Genomic DNA, 21,334 nt, shown 5'->3' on the forward strand with positions numbered 1-21,334 from the left:
TTACAGTAACAAAGATATTGGCTGTTCCACTCTAAATATTATGAGGGAGGTTCCTGAATTCAGCTTGCCTTTCACTATTCCATTGCTCTGGGTAGAAGACATGCAATATCTATACAATTCCAGCTGATCCTGAGTAGTTATGTACACATCCTTAACCAAAATGCATAGAAAACAAAGTAATGCATTCATCTCAATAGTGTGTACAGTTGAATTTTGCTGAAAACTACTGTGAGCTAACTTGATGTAAACATTATTTTACTTACCATATGATTTAGAACAGTATGCAACCAATTTTATCAGTGTGCTACCAATGACCGAGAGCTGACTTTCAGTTTCATTACCGTTTGTACACAATGGAACATTTGCGTTTACAGAACTAAACAAAGATATTGGTTGTGCCACTCTAAATATTATGAGGGAGGTTCCTGAATTCAGCTTGCTTTTCACTATTCCATTGCTCTGGGTAGAAGACATGCAATATCTATACAATTCCAGCTGATCCTGAGCAGTTATGTACAAATCCATATCTCAAAATGCATAGAATAGAAAATAATGCATTTAGCTCAATAGAGTGTAGAGTTGAATTTTGCTGAAAACTACTATATGTAAACCATGTTATTTTACTTGCCATATGATTTACAGTAGTATGCAACCAATTTTATCAGTGTGCTACAAATTTTCCAGGAGTTGCTTTCAGTAACTCACCTTTTGTACGCAATGGAACATTAGCGTTTACAGAACTAAACAAAGATATTGGCTGTTCCACTCTAAATATTATGAGGGAGGTTCCTGAATTCAGCTTGCATTTGAGTATTCCATTTCTCTGAAAGTGTGCATGCAATATCTATACAGTTCCAGCTCACCCTTACTTATGTGCATATCCTTAACTAAAAATACATAGAATAGAAAGTAATGCATTCAGCTCAAATTTGAAGAAAACTACTATCTAACTTGATGTATACATTATTTTACACCATATAATTTAGAGTAGTATGCAACTAATTTTATGTGTGCTACCAATGTTGGACAAGTTACTTCCAGTAACATCACCTTTTGTACGTAATGGAACATTAGCGTTTACAGAACGAAATAACCTTATTGGCTGTTCCACTCTAAACGTTGTGAGGTAGGTTCCTGAATTCAGCTTGCATTTGAGTATTCCACGGCTCTGAGTAGAAGAAATGCAATATCTATACAGTTCCAGCTGATCCTGAGTAGTTATGTACACATCCTTAACCAAAATACAAAGTAATGCATTCAGCTCAAACGAGTATAGATTGGAATTTTGCTGAAAACTACTATGTGCTAACTTGATGTAAACCTTATTATTTTACTTACCAGAGGATTAGAGTAGCATATAACCAATTTTATGATGTGCTACCAATGATCGAGAGGTGACTTTCAGTTTCATTAACTTTTGTACACAATGGAATATTTGCCTTTACAGAACTAAACAAAGATATTGGCTGTTCCACTCCAAATGTTGTGAGGTAGGTTCCTGAATTCAGCTTGCATTTGAGTATTCTATTGCTCTGTAGTATACATGCAATATCTACACAGTTCCAGCTGATCCTGAGTAGTTATGTACACATCATTAACCAAAATGCATAGAATAGAAAGTAATGCATTCAGCTCAGTAGAGTGAACAGTTGAATTTTGTACACAATGGAACATTAGCGTTTACAGTAACAAAGATATTGGCTGTTCCACTCTAAATATTATGAGGGAGGTTCCTGAATTCAGCTTGCCTTTCACTATTCCATTGCTCTGGGTAGAAGACATGCAATATCTATACAATTCCAGCTGATCCTGAGTAGTTATGTACACATCCTTAACCAAAATGCATAGAATACAAAGTAATGCATTCATCTCAATAGTGTGTACAGTTGAATTTTGCTGAAAACTACTGTGAGCTAACTTGATGTAAACATTATTTTACTTACCATATGATTTAGAACAGTATGCAACCAATTTTATCAGTGTGCTACCAATGACCGAGAGCTGACTTTCAGTTTCATTACCGTTTGTACACAATGGAACATTTGCGTTTACAGAACTAAACAAAGATATAGGTTGTGCCACTCTAAATATTATGAGGGAGGTTCCTGAATTCAGCTTGCTTTTCACTATTCCATTGCTCTGGGTAGAAGACATGCAATATCTATACAATTCCAGCTGATCCTGAGCAGTTATGTACAAATCCATATCTCAAAATGCATAGAATAGAAAATAATGCATTTAGCTCAATAGAGTGTAGAGTTGAATTTTGCTGAAAACTACTATATGTAAACCATGTTATTTTACTTGCCATATGATTTACAGTAGTATGCAACCAATTTTATCAGTGTGCTACAAATTTTCCAGGAGTTGCTTTCAGTAACTCACCTTTTGTACGCAATGGAACATTAGCGTTTACAGAACTAAACAAAGATATTGGCTGTTCCACTCTAAATATTATGAGGGAGGTTCCTGAATTCAGCTTGCATTTGAGTATTCCATTTCTCTGAAAGTGTGCATGCAATATCTATACAGTTCCAGCTCACCCTTACTTATGTGCATATCCTTAACTAAAAATACATAGAATAGAAAGTAATGCATTCAGCTGAAATTTGATGAAAACTACTATCTAACTTGATGTATACATTATTTTACTCACCATATAATTTAGAGTAGTATGCAAGTAATTTTATGTGTGCTACCAATGTTGGACTAGTTACTTCCAGTAACATCACCTTTTGTACACAATGGAACATTAGCGTTTACAGAACTAAACAAAGATATTGGCTGTTCCACTCTAAATGTTGTGAGGTAGGTTCCTGAATTCAGCTTGCATTTGAGTATTCTATTGCTCTGTAGTATACATGCAATATCTACACAGTTCCAGCTGATCCTGAGTAGTTATGTACACATCATTAACCAAAATGCATAGAATAGAAAGTAATGCATTCAGCTCAGTAGAGTGAACAGTTGAATTTTGTACACAATGGAACATTAGCGTTTACAGTAACAAAGATATTGGCTGTTCCACTCTAAATATTATGAGGGAGGTTCCTGAATTCAGCTTGCCTTTCACTATTCCATTGCTCTGGGTAGAAGACATGCAATATCTATACAATTCCAGCTGATCCTGAGTAGTTATGTACACATCCTTAACCAAAATGCATAGAATACAAAGTAATGCATTCATCTCAATAGTGTGTACAGTTGAATTTTGCTGAAAACTACTGTGAGCTAACTTGATGTAAACATTATTTTACTTACCATATGATTTAGAACAGTATGCAACCAATTTTATCAGTGTGCTACCAATGACCGAGAGCTGACTTTCAGTTTCATTACCGTTTGTACACAATGGAACATTTGCGTTTACAGAACTAAACAAAGATATAGGTTGTGCCACTCTAAATATTATGAGGGAGGTTCCTGAATTCAGCTTGCTTTTCACTATTCCATTGCTCTGGGTAGAAGACATGCAATATCTATACAATTCCAGCTGATCCTGAGCAGTTATGTACAAATCCATATCTCAAAATGCATAGAATAGAAAATAATGCATTTAGCTCAATAGAGTGTAGAGTTGAATTTTGCTGAAAACTACTATATGTAAACCATGTTATTTTACTTGCCATATGATTTACAGTAGTATGCAACCAATTTTATCAGTGTGCTACAAATTTTCCAGGAGTTGCTTTCAGTAACTCACCTTTTGTACGCAATGGAACATTAGCGTTTACAGAACTAAACAAAGATATTGGCTGTTCCACTCTAAATATTATGAGGGAGGTTCCTGAATTCAGCTTGCATTTGAGTATTCCATTTCTCTGAAAGTGTGCATGCAATATCTATACAGTTCCAGCTCACCCTTACTTATGTGCATATCCTTAACTAAAAATACATAGAATAGAAAGTAATGCATTCAGCTGAAATTTGATGAAAACTACTATCTAACTTGATGTATACATTATTTTACTCACCATATAATTTAGAGTAGTATGCAAGTAATTTTATGTGTGCTACCAATGTTGGACTAGTTACTTCCAGTAACATCACCTTTTGTACACAATGGAACATTAGCGTTTACAGAACGAAATAACCTTATTGGCTGTTCCACTCTAAACGTTGTGAGGTAGGTTCCTGAATTCAGCTTGCATTTGAGTATTCCACGGCTCTGAGTAGAAGAAATGCAATATCTATACAGTTCCAGCTGATCCTGAGTAGTTATGTACACATCCTTAACCAAAATACAAAGTAATGCATTCAGCTCAAACGAGTATAGATTGGAATTTTGCTGAAAACTACTATGTGCTATCTTGATGTAAACCTTATTATTTTACTTACCAGAGGATTAGAGTAGCATATAACCAATTTTATGATGTGCTACCAATGATCGAGAGGTGACTTTCAGTTTCATTAACTTTTGTACACAATGGAATATTTGCCTTTACAGAACTAAACAAAGATATTGGCTGTTCCACTCCAAATGTTGTGAGGTAGGTTCCTGAATTCAGCTTGCATTTGAGTATTCTATTGCTCTGTAGTATACATGCAATATCTACACAGTTCCAGCTGATCCTGAGTAGTTATGTACACATCATTAACCAAAATGCATAGAATAGAAAGTAATGCATTCAGCTCAGTAGAGTGAACAGTTGAATTTTGTACACAATGGAACATTAGCGTTTACAGTAACAAAGATATTGGCTGTTCCACTCTAAATATTATGAGGGAGGTTCCTGAATTCAGCTTGCCTTTCACTATTCCATTGCTCTGGGTAGAAGACATGCAATATCTATACAATTCCAGCTGATCCTGAGTAGTTATGTACACATCCTTAACCAAAATGCATAGAATACAAATTAATGCATTCATCTCAATAGTGTGTACAGTTGAATTTTGCTGAAAACTACTGTGAGCTAACTTGATGTAAACATTATTTTACTTACCATATGATTTAGAACAGTATGCAACCAATTTTATCAGTGTGCTACCAATGACCGAGAGCTGACTTTCAGTTTCATTACCGTTTGTACACAATGGAACATTTGCGTTTACAGAACTAAACAAAGATATATGTTGTGCCACTCTAAATATTATGAGGGAGGTTCCTGAATTCAGCTTGCTTTTCACTATTCCATTGCTCTGGGTAGAAGACATGCAATATCTATACAATTCCAGCTGATCCTGAGCAGTTATGTACAAATCCATATCTCAAAATGCATAGAATAGAAAATAATGCATTTAGCTCAATAGAGTGTAGAGTTGAATTTTGCTGAAAACTACTATATGTAAACCATGTTATTTTACTTGCCATATGATTTACAGTAGTATGCAACCAATTTTATCAGTGTGCTACAAATTTTCCAGGAGTTGCTTTCAGTAACTCACCTTTTGTACGCAATGGAACATTAGCGTTTACAGAACTAAACAAAGATATTGGCTGTTCCACTCTAAATATTATGAGGAATTTCCTGAATTCAGCTTGCATTTGAGTATTCCATTTCTCTGAAAGTGTGCATGCAATATCTATACAGTTCCAGCTCACCCTTACTTATGTGCATATCCTTAACTAAAAATACATAGAATAGAAAGTAATGCATTCAGCTGAAATTTGATGAAAACTACTATCTAACTTGATGTATACATTATTTTACTCACCATATAATTTAGAGTAGTATGCAAGTAATTTTATGTGTGCTACCAATGTTGGACTAGTTACTTCCAGTAACATCACCTTTTGTACACAATGGAACATTAGCGTTTACAGAACTAAACAAAGATATTGGCTGTTCCACTCTAAATGTTGTGAGGTAGGTTCCTGAATTCAGCTTGCATTTGAGTATTCTATTGCTCTGTAGTATACATGCAATATCTACACAGTTCCAGCTGATCCTGAGTAGTTATGTACACATCATTAACCAAAATGCATAGAATAGAAAGTAATGCATTCAGCTCAGTAGAGTGAACAGTTGAATTTTGTACACAATGGAACATTAGCGTTTACAGTAACAAAGATATTGGCTGTTCCACTCTAAATATTATGAGGGAGGTTCCTGAATTCAGCTTGCCTTTCACTATTCCATTGCTCTGGGTAGAAGACATGCAATATCTATACAATTCCAGCTGATCCTGAGTAGTTATGTACACATCCTTAACCAAAATGCATAGAATACAAAGTAATGCATTCATCTCAATAGTGTGTACAGTTGAATTTTGCTGAAAACTACTGTGAGCTAACTTGATGTAAACATTATTTTACTTACCATATGATTTAGAACAGTATGCAACCAATTTTATCAGTGTGCTACCAATGACCGAGAGCTGACTTTCAGTTTCATTACCGTTTGTACACAATGGAACATTTGCGTTTACAGAACTAAACAAAGATATAGGTTGTGCCACTCTAAATATTATGAGGGAGGTTCCTGAATTCAGCTTGCTTTTCACTATTCCATTGCTCTGGGTAGAAGACATGCAATATCTATACAATTCCAGCTGATCCTGAGCAGTTATGTACAAATCCATATCTCAAAATGCATAGAATAGAAAATAATGCATTTAGCTCAATAGAGTGTAGAGTTGAATTTTGCTGAAAACTACTATATGTAAACCATGTTATTTTACTTGCCATATGATTTACAGTAGTATGCAACCAATTTTATCAGTGTGCTACAAATTTTCCAGGAGTTGCTTTCAGTAACTCACCTTTTGTACGCAATGGAACATTAGCGTTTACAGAACTAAACAAAGATATTGGCTGTTCCACTCTAAATATTATGAGGGAGGTTCCTGAATTCAGCTTGCATTTGAGTATTCCATTTCTCTGAAAGTGTGCATGCAATATCTATACAGTTCCAGCTCACCCTTACTTATGTGCATATCCTTAACTAAAAATACATAGAATAGAAAGTAATGCATTCAGCTGAAATTTGATGAAAACTACTATCTAACTTAATGTATACATTATTTTACTCACCATATAATTTAGAGTAGTATGCAAGTAATTTTATGTGTGCTACCAATGTTGGACTAGTTACTTCCAGTAACATCACCTTTTGTACACAATGGAACATTAGCGTTTACAGAACGAAATAACCTTATTGGCTGTTCCACTCTAAACGTTGTGAGGTAGGTTCCTGAATTCAGCTTGCATTTGAGTATTCCACGGCTCTGAGTAGAAGAAATGCAATATCTATACAGTTCCAGCTGATCCTGAGTAGTTATGTACACATCCTTAACCAAAATACAAAGTAATGCATTCAGCTCAAACGAGTATAGATTGGAATTTTGCTGAAAACTACTATGTGCTATCTTGACGTAAACCTTATTATTTTACTTACCAGAGGATTAGAGTAGCATATAACCAATTTTATGATGTGCTACCAATGATCGAGAGGTGACTTTCAGTTTCATTAACTTTTGTACACAATGGAATATTTGCCTTTACAGAACTAAACAAAGATATTGGCTGTTCCACTCCAAATGTTGTGAGGTAGGTTCCTGAATTCAGCTTGCATTTGAGTATTCTATTGCTCTGTAGTATACATGCAATATCTACACAGTTCCAGCTGATCCTGAGTAGTTATGTACACATCATTAACCAAAATGCATAGAATAGAAAGTAATGCATTCAGCTCAGTAGAGTGAACAGTTGAATTTTGTACACAATGGAACATTAGCGTTTACAGTAACAAAGATATTGGCTGTTCCACTCTAAATATTATGAGGGAGGTTCCTGAATTCAGCTTGCCTTTCACTATTCCATTGCTCTGGGTAGAAGACATGCAATATCTATACAATTCCAGCTGATCCTGAGTAGTTATGTACACATCCTTAACCAAAATGCATAGAATACAAAGTAATGCATTCATCTCAATAGTGTGTACAGTTGAATTTTGCTGAAAACTACTGTGAGCTAACTTGATGTAAACATTATTTTACTTACCATATGATTTAGAACAGTATGCAACCAATTTTATCAGTGTGCTACCAATGACCGAGAGCTGACTTTCAGTTTCATTACCGTTTGTACACAATAGAACATTTGCGTTTACAGAACTAAACAAAGATATAGGTTGTGCCACTCTAAATATTATGAGGGAGGTTCCTGAATTCAGCTTGCTTTTCACTATTCCATTGCTCTGGGTAGAAGACATGCAATATCTATACAATTCCAGCTGATCCTGAGCAGTTATGTACAAATCCATATCTCAAAATGCATAGAATAGAAAATAATGCATTTAGCTCAATAGAGTGTAGAGTTGAATTTTGCTGAAAACTACTATATGTAAACCATGTTATTTTACTTGCCATATGATTTACAGTAGTATGCAACCAATTTTATCAGTGTGCTACAAATTTTCCAGGAGTTGCTTTCAGTAACTCACCTTTTGTACGCAATGGAACATTAGCGTTTACAGAACTAAACAAAGATATTGGCTGTTCCACTCTAAATATTATAAGGGAGGTTCCTGAATTCAGCTTGCATTTGAGTATTCCATTTCTCTGAAAGTGTGCATGCAATATCTATACAGTTCCAGCTCACCCTTACTTATGTGCATATCCTTAACTAAAAATACTTAGAATAGAAAGTAATGCATTCAGCTGAAATTTGATGAAAACTACTATCTAACTTAATGTATACATTATTTTACTCACCATATAATTTAGAGTAGTATGCAAGTAATTTTATGTGTGCTACCAATGTTGGACTAGTTACTTCCAGTAACATCACCTTTTGTACACAATGGAACATTAGCGTTTACAGAACGAAATAACCTTATTGGCTGTTCCACTCTAAACGTTGTGAGGTAGGTTCCTGAATTCAGCTTGCATTTGAGTATTCCACGGCTCTGAGTAGAAGAAATGCAATATCTATACAGTTCCAGCTGATCCTGAGTAGTTATGTACACATCCTTAACCAAAATACAAAGTAATGCATTCAGCTCAAACGAGTATAGATTGGAATTTTGCTGAAAACTACTATGTGCTATCTTGATGTAAACCTTATTATTTTACTTACCAGAGGATTAGAGTAGCATATAACCAATTTTATGATGTGCTACCAATGATCGAGAGGTGACTTTCAGTTTCATTAACTTTTGTACACAATGGAATATTTGCCTTTACAGAACTAAACAAAGATATTGGCTGTTCCACTCCAAATGTTGTGAGGTAGGTTCCTGAATTCAGCTTGCATTTGAGTATTCTATTGCTCTGTAATATACATGCAATATCTACACAGTTCCAGCTGATCCTGAGTAGTTATGTACACATCATTAACCAAAATGCATAGAATAGAAAGTAATGCATTCAGCTCAGTAGAGTGAACAGTTGAATTTTGTACACAATGGAACATTAGCGTTTACAGTAACAAAGATATTGGCTGTTCCACTCTAAATATTATGAGGGAGGTTCCTGAATTCAGCTTGCCTTTCACTATTCCATTGCTCTGGGTAGAAGACATGCAATATCTATACAATTCCAGCTGATCCTGAGTAGTTATGTACACATCCTTAACCAAAATGCATAGAATACAAAGTAATGCATTCATCTCAATAGTGTGTACAGTTGAATTTTGCTGAAAACTAATGTGAGCTAACTTGATGTAAACATTATTTTACTTACCATATGATTTAGAACAGTATGCAACCAATTTTATCAGTGTGCTACCAATGACCGAGAGCTGACTTTCAGTTTCATTACCGTTTGTACACAATGGAACATTTGCGTTTACAGAACTAAACAAAGATATAGGTTGTGCCACTCTAAATATTATGAGGGAGGTTCCTGAATTCAGCTTGCTTTTCACTATTCCATTGCTCTGGGTAGAAGACATGCAATATCTATACAATTCCAGCTGATCCTGAGCAGTTATGTACAAATCCATATCTCAAAATGCATAGAATAGAAAATAATGCATTTAGCTCAATAGAGTGTAGAGTTGAATTTTGCTGAAAACTACTATATGTAAACCATGTTATTTTACTTGCCATATGATTTACAGTAGTATGCAACCAATTTTATCAGTGTGCTACAAATTTTCCAGTAGTTGCTTTCAGTAACTCACCTTTTGTACGCAATGGAACATTAGCGTTTACAGAACTAAACAAAGATATTGGCTGTTCCACTCTAAATATTATGAGGGAGGTTCCTGAATTCAGCTTGCATTTGAGTATTCCATTTCTCTGAAAGTGTGCATGCAATATCTATACAGTTCCAGCTCACCCTTACTTATGTGCATATCCTTAACTAAAAATACATAGAATAGAAAGTAATGCATTCAGCTGAAATTTGATGAAAACTACTATCTAACTTGATGTATACATTATTTTACTCACCATATAATTTAGAGTAGTATGCAAGTAATTTTATGTGTGCTACCAATGTTGGACTAGTTACTTCCAGTAACATCACCTTTTGTACACAATGGAACATTAGCGTTTACAGAACTAAACAAAGATATTGGCTGTTCCACTCTAAATGTTGTGAGGTAGGTTCCTGAATTCAGCTTGCATTTGAGTATTCTATTGCTCTGTAGTATACATGCAATATCTACACAGTTCCAGCTGATCCTGAGTAGTTATGTACACATCATTAACCAAAATGCATAGAATAGAAAGTAATGCATTCAGCTCAGTAGAGTGAACAGTTGAATTTTGTACACAATGGAACATTAGCGTTTACAGTAACAAAGATATTGGCTGTTCCACTCTAAATATTATGAGGGAGGTTCCTGAATTCAGCTTGCCTTTCACTATTCCATTGCTCTGGGTAGAAGACATGCAATATCTATACAATTCCAGCTGATCCTGAGTAGTTATGTACACATCCTTAACCAAAATGCATAGAATACAAAGTAATGCATTCATCTCAATAGTGTGTACAGTTGAATTTTGCTGAAAACTACTGTGAGCTAACTTGATGTAAACATTATTTTACTTACCATATGATTTAGAACAGTATGCAACCAATTTTATCAGTGTGCTACCAATGACCGAGAGCTGACTTTCAGTTTCATTACCGTTTGTACACAATGGAACATTTGCGTTTACAGAACTAAACAAAGATATAGGTTGTGCCACTCTAAATATTATGAGGGAGGTTCCTGAATTCAGCTTGCTTTTCACTATTCCATTGCTCTGGGTAGAAGACATGCAATATCTATACAATTCCAGCTGATCCTGAGCAGTTATGTACAAATCCATATCTCAAAATGCATAGAATAGAAAATAATGCATTTAGCTCAATAGAGTGTAGAGTTGAATTTTGCTGAAAACTACTATATGTAAACCATGTTATTTTACTTGCCATATGATTTACAGTAGTATGCAACCAATTTTATCAGTGTGCTACAAATTTTCCAGGAGTTGCTTTCAGTAACTCACCTTTTGTACGCAATGGAACATTAGCGTTTACAGAACTAAACAAAGATATTGGCTGTTCCACTCTAAATATTATGAGGGAGGTTCCTGAATTCAGCTTGCATTTGAGTATTCCATTTCTCTGAAAGTGTGCATGCAATATCTATACAGTTCCAGCTCACCCTTACTTATGTGCATATCCTTAACTAAAAATACATAGAATAGAAAGTAATGCATTCAGCTGAAATTTGATGAAAACTACTATCTAACTTGATGTATACATTATTTTACTCACCATATAATTTAGAGTAGTATGCAAGTAATTTTATGTGTGCTACCAATGTTGGACTAGTTACTTCCAGTAACATCACCTTTTGTACACAATGGAACATTAGCGTTTACAGAACGAAATAACCTTATTGGCTGTTCCACTCTAAACGTTGTGAGGTAGGTTCCTGAATTCAGCTTGCATTTGAGTATTCCACGGCTCTGAGTAGAAGAAATGCAATATCTATACAGTTCCAGCTGATCCTGAGTAGTTATGTACACATCCTTAACCAAAATACAAAGTAATGCATTCAGCTCAAACGAGTATAGATTGGAATTTTGCTGAAAACTACTATGTGCTATCTTGATGTAAACCTTATTATTTTACTTACCAGAGGATTAGAGTAGCATATAACCAATTTTATGATGTGCTACCAATGATCGAGAGGTGACTTTCAGTTTCATTAACTTTTGTACACAATGGAATATTTGCCTTTACAGAACTAAACAAAGATATTGGCTGTTCCACTCCAAATGTTGTGAGGTAGGTTCCTGAATTCAGCTTGCATTTGAGTATTCTATTGCTCTGTAGTATACATGCAATATCTACACAGTTCCAGCTGATCCTGAGTAGTTATGTACACATCATTAACCAAAATGCATAGAATAGAAAGTAATGCATTCAGCTCAGTAGAGTGAACAGTTGAATTTTGTACACAATGGAACATTAGCGTTTACAGTAACAAAGATATTGGCTGTTCCACTCTAAATATTATGAGGGAGGTTCCTGAATTCAGCTTGCCTTTCACTATTCCATTGCTCTGGGTAGAAGACATGCAATATCTATACAATTCCAGCTGATCCTGAGTAGTTATGTACACATCCTTAACCAAAATGCATAGAATACAAAGTAATGCATTCATCTCAATAGTGTGTACAGTTGAATTTTGCTGAAAACTACTGTGAGCTAACTTGATGTAAACATTATTTTACTTACCATATGATTTAGAACAGTATGCAACCAATTTTATCAGTGTGCTACCAATGACCGAGAGCTGACTTTCAGTTTCATTACCGTTTGTACACAATAGAACATTTGCGTTTACAGAACTAAACAAAGATATAGGTTGTGCCACTCTAAATATTATGAGGGAGGTTCCTGAATTCAGCTTGCTTTTCACTATTCCATTGCTCTGGGTAGAAGACATGCAATATCTATACAATTCCAGCTGATCCTGAGCAGTTATGTACAAATCCATATCTCAAAATGCATAGAATAGAAAATAATGCATTTAGCTCAATAGAGTGTAGAGTTGAATTTTGCTGAAAACTACTATATGTAAACCATGTTATTTTACTTGCCATATGATTTACAGTAGTATGCAACCAATTTTATCAGTGTGCTACAAATTTTCCAGGAGTTGCTTTCAGTAACTCACCTTTTGTACGCAATGGAACATTAGCGTTTACAGAACTAAACAAAGATATTGGCTGTTCCACTCTAAATATTATGAGGGAGGTTCCTGAATTCAGCTTGCATTTGAGTATTCCATTTCTCTGAAAGTGTGCATGCAATATCTATACAGTTCCAGCTCACCCTTACTTATGTGCATATCCTTAACTAAAAATACATAGAATGGAAAGTAATGCATTCAGCTTAAATTTGATGAAAACTACTATCTAACTTAATGTATACATTATTTTACTCACCATATAATTTAGAGTAGTATGCAAGTAATTTTATGTGTGCTACCAATGTTGGACTAGTTACTTCCAGTAACATCACCTTTTGTACACAATGGAACATTAGCGTTTACAGAACGAAATAACCTTATTGGCTGTTCCACTCTAAACGTTGTGAGGTAGGTTCCTGAATTCAGCTTGCATTTGAGTATTCCACGGCTCTGAGTAGAAGAAATGCAATATCTATACAGTTCCAGCTGATCCTGAGTAGTTATGTACACATCCTTAACCAAAATACAAAGTAATGCATTCAGCTCAAACGAGTATAGATTGGAATTTTGCTGAAAACTACTATGTGCTATCTTGATGTAAACCTTATTATTTTACTTACCAGAGGATTAGAGTAGCATATAACCAATTTTATGATGTGCTACCAATGATCGAGAGGTGACTTTCAGTTTCATTAACTTTTGTACACAATGGAATATTTGCCTTTACAGAACTAAACAAAGATATTGGCTGTTCCACTCCAAATGTTGTGAGGTAGGTTCCTGAATTCAGCTTGCATTTGAGTATTCTATTGCTCTGTAATATACATGCAATATCTACACAGTTCCAGCTGATCCTGAGTAGTTATGTACACATCATTAACCAAAATGCATAGAATAGAAAGTAATGCATTCAGCTCAGTAGAGTGAACAGTTGAATTTTGTACACAATGGAACATTAGCGTTTACAGTAACAAAGATATTGGCTGTTCCACTCTAAATATTATGAGGGAGGTTCCTGAATTCAGCTTGCCTTTCACTATTCCATTGCTCTGGGTAGAAGACATGCAATATCTATACAATTCCAGCTGATCCTGAGTAGTTATGTACACATCCTTAACCAAAATGCATAGAATACAAAGTAATGCATTCATCTCAATAGTGTGTACAGTTGAATTTTGCTGAAAACTAATGTGAGCTAACTTGATGTAAACATTATTTTACTTACCATATGATTTAGAACAGTATGCAACCAATTTTATCAGTGTGCTACCAATGACCGAGAGCTGACTTTCAGTTTCATTACCGTTTGTACACAATGGAACATTTGCGTTTACAGAACTAAACAAAGATATAGGTTGTGCCACTCTAAATATTATGAGGGAGGTTCCTGAATTCAGCTTGCTTTTCACTATTCCATTGCTCTGGGTAGAAGACATGCAATATCTATACAATTCCAGCTGATCCTGAGCAGTTATGTACAAATCCATATCTCAAAATGCATAGAATAGAAAATAATGCATTTAGCTCAATAGAGTGTAGAGTTGAATTTTGCTGAAAACTACTATATGTAAACCATGTTATTTTACTTGCCATATGATTTACAGTAGTATGCAACCAATTTTATCAGTGTGCTACAAATTTTCCAGTAGTTGCTTTCAGTAACTCACCTTTTGTACGCAATGGAACATTAGCGTTTACAGAACTAAACAAAGATATTGGCTGTTCCACTCTAAATATTATGAGGGAGGTTCCTGAATTCAGCTTGCATTTGAGTATTCCATTTCTCTGAAAGTGTGCATGCAATATCTATACAGTTCCAGCTCACCCTTACTTATGTGCATATCCTTAACTAAAAATACATAGAATAGAAAGTAATGCATTCAGCTGAAATTTGATGAAAACTACTATCTAACTTGATGTATACATTATTTTACTCACCATATAATTTAGAGTAGTATGCAAGTAATTTTATGTGTGCTACCAATGTTGGACTAGTTACTTCCAGTAACATCACCTTTTGTACACAATGGAACATTAGCGTTTACAGAACTAAACAAAGATATTGGCTGTTCCACTCTAAATGTTGTGAGGTAGGTTCCTGAATTCAGCTTGCATTTGAGTATTCTATTGCTCTGTAGTATACATGCAATATCTACACAGTTCCAGCTGATCCTGAGTAGTTATGTACACATCATTAACCAAAATGCATAGAATAGAAAGTAATGCATTCAGCTCAGTAGAGTGAACAGTTGAATTTTGTACACAATGGAACATTAGCGTTTACAGTAACAAAGATATTGGCTGTTCCACTCTAAATATTATGAGGGAGGTTCCTGAATTCAGCTTGCCTTTCACTATTCCATTGCTCTGGGTAGAAGACATGCAATATCTATACAATTCCAGCTGATCCTGAGTAGTTATGTACACATCCTTAACCAAAATGCATAGAAAACAAAGTAATGCATTCATCTCAATAGTGTGTACAGTTGAATTTTGCTGAAAACTACTGTGAGCTAACTTGATGTAAACATTATTTTACTTACCATATGATTTAGAACAGTATGCAACCAATTTTATCAGTGTGCTACCAATGACCGAGAGCTGACTTTCAGTTTCATTACCGTTTGTACACAATGGAACATTTGCGTTTACAGAACTAAACAAAGATATAGGTTGTGCCACTCTAAATATTATGAGGGAGGTTCCTGAATTCAGCTTGCTTTTCACTATTCCATTGCTCTGGGTAGAAGACATGCAATATCTATACAATTCCAGCTGATCCTGAGCAGTTATGTACAAATCCATATCTCAAAATGCATAGAATAGAAAATAATGCATTTAGCTCAATAGAGTGTAGAGTTGAATTTTGCTGAAAACTACTATATGTAAACCATGTTATTTTACTTGCCATATGATTTACAGTAGTATGCAACCAATTTTATCAGTGTGCTACAAATTTTCCAGGAGTTGCTTTCAGTAACTCACCTTTTGTACGCAATGGAACATTAGCGTTTACAGAACTAAACAAAGATATTGGCTGTTCCACTCTAAATATTATGAGGGAGGTTCCTGAATTCAGCTTGCATTTGAGTATTCCATTTCTCTGAAAGTGTGCATGCAATATCTATACAGTTCCAGCTCACCCTTACTTATGTGCATATCCTTAACTAAAAATACATAGAATAGAAAGTAATGCATTCAGCTGAAATTTGATGAAAACTACTATCTAACTTGATGTATACATTATTTTACTCACCATATAATTTAGAGTAGTATGCAAGTAATTTTATGTGTGCTACCAATGTTGGACTAGTTACTTCCAGTAACATCACCTTTTGTACACAATGGAACATTAGCGTTTACAGAACGAAATAACCTTATTGGCTGTTCCACTCTAAACGTTGTGAGGTAGGTTCCTGAATTCAGCTTGCATTTGAGTATTCCACGGCTCTGAGTAGAAGAAATGCAATATCTATACAGTTCCAGCTGATCCTGAGTAGTTATGTACACATCCTTAACCAAAATACAAAGTAATGCATTCAGCTCAAACGAGTATAGATTGGAATTTTGCTGAAAACTACTATGTGCTATCTTGATGTAAACCTTATTATTTTACTTACCAGAGGATTAGAGTAGCATATAACCAATTTTATGATGTGCTACCAATGATCGAGAGGTGACTTTCAGTTTCATTAACTTTTGTACACAATGGAATATTTGCCTTTACAGAACTAAACAAAGATATTGGCTGTTCCACTCCAAATGTTGTGAGGTAGGTTCCTGAATTCAGCTTGCATTTGAGTATTCTATTGCTCTGTAGTATACATGCAATATCTACACAGTTCCAGCTGATCCTGAGTAGTTATGTACACATCATTAACCAAAATGCATAGAATAGAAAGTAATGCATTCAGCTCAGTAGAGTGAACAGTTGAATTTTGTACACAATGGAACATTAGCGTTTACAGTAACAAAGATATTGGCTGTTCCACTCTAAATATTATGAGGGAGGTTCCTGAATTCAGCTTGCCTTTCACTATTCCATTGCTCTGGGTAGAAGACATGCAATATCTATACAATTCCAGCTGATCCTGAGTAGTTATGTACACATCCTTAACCAAAATGCATAGAATACAAAGTAATGCATTCATCTCAATAGTGTGTACAGTTGAATTTTGCTGAAAACTACTGTGAGCTAACTTGATGTAAACATTATTTTACTTACCATATGATTTAGAACAGTATGCAACCAATTTTATCAGTGTGCTACCAATGACCGAGAGCTGACTTTCAGTTTCATTACCGTTTGTACACAATAGAACATTTGCGTTTACAGAACTAAACAAAGATATAGGTTGTGCCACTCTAAATATTATGAGGGAGGTTCCTGAATTCAGCTTGCTTTTCACTATTCCATTGCTCTGGGTAGAAGACATGCAATATCTATACAATTCCAGCTGATCCTGAGCAGTTATGTACAAATCCATATCTCAAAATGCATAGAATAGAAAATAATGCATTTAGCTCAATAGAGTGTAGAGTTGAATTTTGCTGAAAACTACTATATGTAAACCATGTTATTTTACTTGCCATATGATTTACAGTAGTATGCAACCAATTTTATCAGTGTGCTACAAATTTTCCAGGAGTTGCTTTCAGTAACTCACCTTTTGTACGCAATGGAACATTAGCGTTTACAGAACTAAACAAAGATATTGGCTGTTCCACTCTAAATATTATGAGGGAGGTTCCTGAATTCAGCTTGCATTTGAGTATTCCATTTCTCTGAAAGTGTGCATGCAATATCTATACAGTTCCAGCTCACCCTTACTTATGTGCATATCCTTAACTAAAAATACATAGAATAGAAAGTAATGCATTCAGCTGAAATTTGATGAAAACTACTATCTAACTTGATGTATACATTATTTTACTCACCATATAATTTAGAGTAGTATGCAAGTAATTTTATGTGTGCTACCAATGTTGGACTAGTTACTTCCAGTAACATCACCTTTTGTACACAATGGAACATTAGCGTTTACAGAACGAAATAACCTTATTGGCTGTTCCACTCTAAACGTTGTGAGGTAGGTTCCTGAATTCAGCTTGCATTTGAGTATTCCACGGCTCTGAGTAGAAGAAATGCAATATCTATACAGTTCCAGCTGATCCTGAGTAGTTATGTACACATCCTTAACCAAAATACAAAGTAATGCATTCAGCTCAAACGAGTATAGATTGGAATTTTGCTGAAAACTACTATGTGCTATCTTGATGTAAACCTTATTATTTTACTTACCAGAGGATTAGAGTAGCATATAACCAATTTTATGATGTGCTACCAATGATCGAGAGGTGACTTTCAGTTTCATTAACTTTTGTACACAATGGAATATTTGCCTTTACAGAACTAAACAAAGATATTGGCTGTTCCACTCCAAATGTTGTGAGGTAGGTTCCTGAATTCAGCTTGCATTTGAGTATTCTATTGCTCTGTAATATACATGCAATATCTACACAGTTCCAGCTGATCCTGAGTAGTTATGTACACATCATTAACCAAAATGCATAGAATAGAAAGTAATGCATTCAGCTCAGTAGAGTGAACAGTTGAATTTTGTACACAATGGAACATTAGCGTTTACAGTAACAAAGATATTGGCTGTTCCACTCTAAATATTATGAGGGAGGTTCCTGAATTCAGCTTGCCTTTCACTATTCCATTGCTCTGGGTAGAAGACATGCAATATCTATACAATTCCAGCTGATCCTGAGTAGTTATGTACACATCCTTAACCAAAATGCATAGAATACAAAGTAATGCATTCATCTCAATAGTGTGTACAGTTGAATTTTGCTGAAAACTAATGTGAGCTAACTTGATGTAAACATTATTTTACTTACCATATGATTTAGAACAGTATGCAACCAATTTTATCAGTGTGCTACCAATGACCGAGAGCTGACTTTCAGTTTCATTACCGTTTGTACACAATGGAACATTTGCGTTTACAGAACTAAACAAAGATATAGGTTGTGCCACTCTAAATATTATGAGGGAGGTTCCTGAATTCAGCTTGCTTTTCACTATTCCATTGCTCTGGGTAGAAGACATGCAATATCTATACAATTCCAGCTGATCCTGAGCAGTTATGTACAAATCCATATCTCAAAATGCATAGAATAGAAAATAATGCATTTAGCTCAATAGAGTGTAGAGTTGAATTTTGCTGAAAACTACTATATGTAAACCATGTTATTTTACTTGCCATATGATTTACAGTAGTATGCAACCAATTTTATCAGTGTGCTACAAATTTTCCAGTAGTTGCTTTCAGTAACTCACCTTTTGTACGCAATGGAACATTAGCGTTTACAGAACTAAACAAAGATATTGGCTGTTCCACTCTAAATATTATGAGGGAGGTTCCTGAATTCAGCTTGCATTTGAGTATTCCATTTCTCTGAAAGTGTGCATGCAATATCTATACAGTTCCAGCTCACCCTTACTTATGTGCATATCCTTAACTAAAAATACATAGAATAGAAAGTAATGCATTCAGCTGAAATTTGATGAAAACTACTATCTAACTTGATGTATACATTATTTTACTCACCATATAATTTAGAGTAGTATGCAAGTAATTTTATGTGTGCTACCAATGTTGGACTAGTTACTTCCAGTAACATCACCTTTTGTACACAATGGAACATTAGCGTTTACAGAACTAAACAAAGATATTGGCTGTTCCACTCTAAATGTTGTGAGGTAGGTTCCTGAATTCAGCTTGCATTTGAGTATTCTATTGCTCTGTAGTATACATGCAATATCTACACAGTTCCAGCTGATCCTGAGTAGTTATGTACACATCATTAACCAAAATGCATAGAATAGAAAGTAATGCATTCAGCTCAGTAGAGTGAACAGTTGAATTTTGTACACAATGGAACATTAGCGTTTACAGTAACAAAGATATTGGCTGTTCCACTCTAAATATTATGAGGGAGGTTCCTGAATTCAGCTTGCCTTTCACTATTCCATTGCTCTGGGTAGAAGACATGCAATATCTATACAATTCCAGCTGATCCTGAGTAGTTATGTACACATCCTTAACCAAAATGCATAGAATACAAAGTAATGCATTCATCTCAATAGTGTGTACAGTTGAATTTTGCTGAAAACTACTGTGAGCTAACTTGATGTAAACATTATTTTACTTACCATATGATTTAGAACAGTATGCAACCAATTTTATCAGTGTGCTACCAATGACCGAGAGCTGACTTTCAGTTTCATTACCGTTTGTACACAATGGAACATTTGCGTTTACAGAACTAAACAAAGATATAGGTTGTGCCACTCTAAATATTATGAGGGAGGTTCCTGAATTCAGCTTGCTTTTCACTATTCCATTGCTCTGGGTAGAAGACATGCAATATCTATACAATTCCAGCTGATCCTGAGCAGTTATGTACAAATCCATATCTCAAAATGCATAGAATAGAAAATAATGCATTTAGCTCAATAGAGTGTAGAGTTGAATTTTGCTGAAAACTACTATATGTAAACCATGTTATTTTACTTGCCATATGATTTACAGTAGTATGCAACCAATTTTATCAGTGTGCTACAAATTTTCCAGGAGTTGCTTTCAGTAACTCACCTTTTGTACGCAATGGAACATTAGCGTTTACAGAACTAAACAAAGATATTGGCTGTTCCACTCTAAATATTATGAGGGAGGTTCCTGAATTCAGCTTGCATTTGAGTATTCCATTTCTCTGAAAGTGTGCATGCAATATCTATACAGTTCCAGCTCACCCTTACTTATGTGCATATCCTTAACTAAAAATACATAGAATAGAAAGTAATGCATTCAGCTGAAATTTGATGAAAACTACTATCTAACTTGATGTATACATTATTTTACTCACCATATAATTTAGAGTAGTATGCAAGTAATTTTATGTGTGCTACCAATGTTGGACTAGTTACTTCCAGTAACATCACCTTTTGTACACAATGGAACATTAGCGTTTACAGAACGAAATAACCTTATTGGCTGTTCCACTCTAAACGTTGTGAGGTAGGTTCCTGAATTCAGCTTGCATTTGAGTATTCCACGGCTCTGAGTAGAAGAAATGCAATATCTATACAGTTCCAGCTGATCCTGAGTAGTTATGTACACATCCTTAACCAAAATACAAAGTAATGCATTCAGCTCAAACGAGTATAGATTGGAATTTTGC

This window comes from Hemitrygon akajei, chromosome 21, assembly GCF_048418815.1.
Source record: "Hemitrygon akajei chromosome 21, sHemAka1.3, whole genome shotgun sequence".
NCBI classification, from domain to species: domain Eukaryota; kingdom Metazoa; phylum Chordata; class Chondrichthyes; order Myliobatiformes; family Dasyatidae; genus Hemitrygon; species Hemitrygon akajei.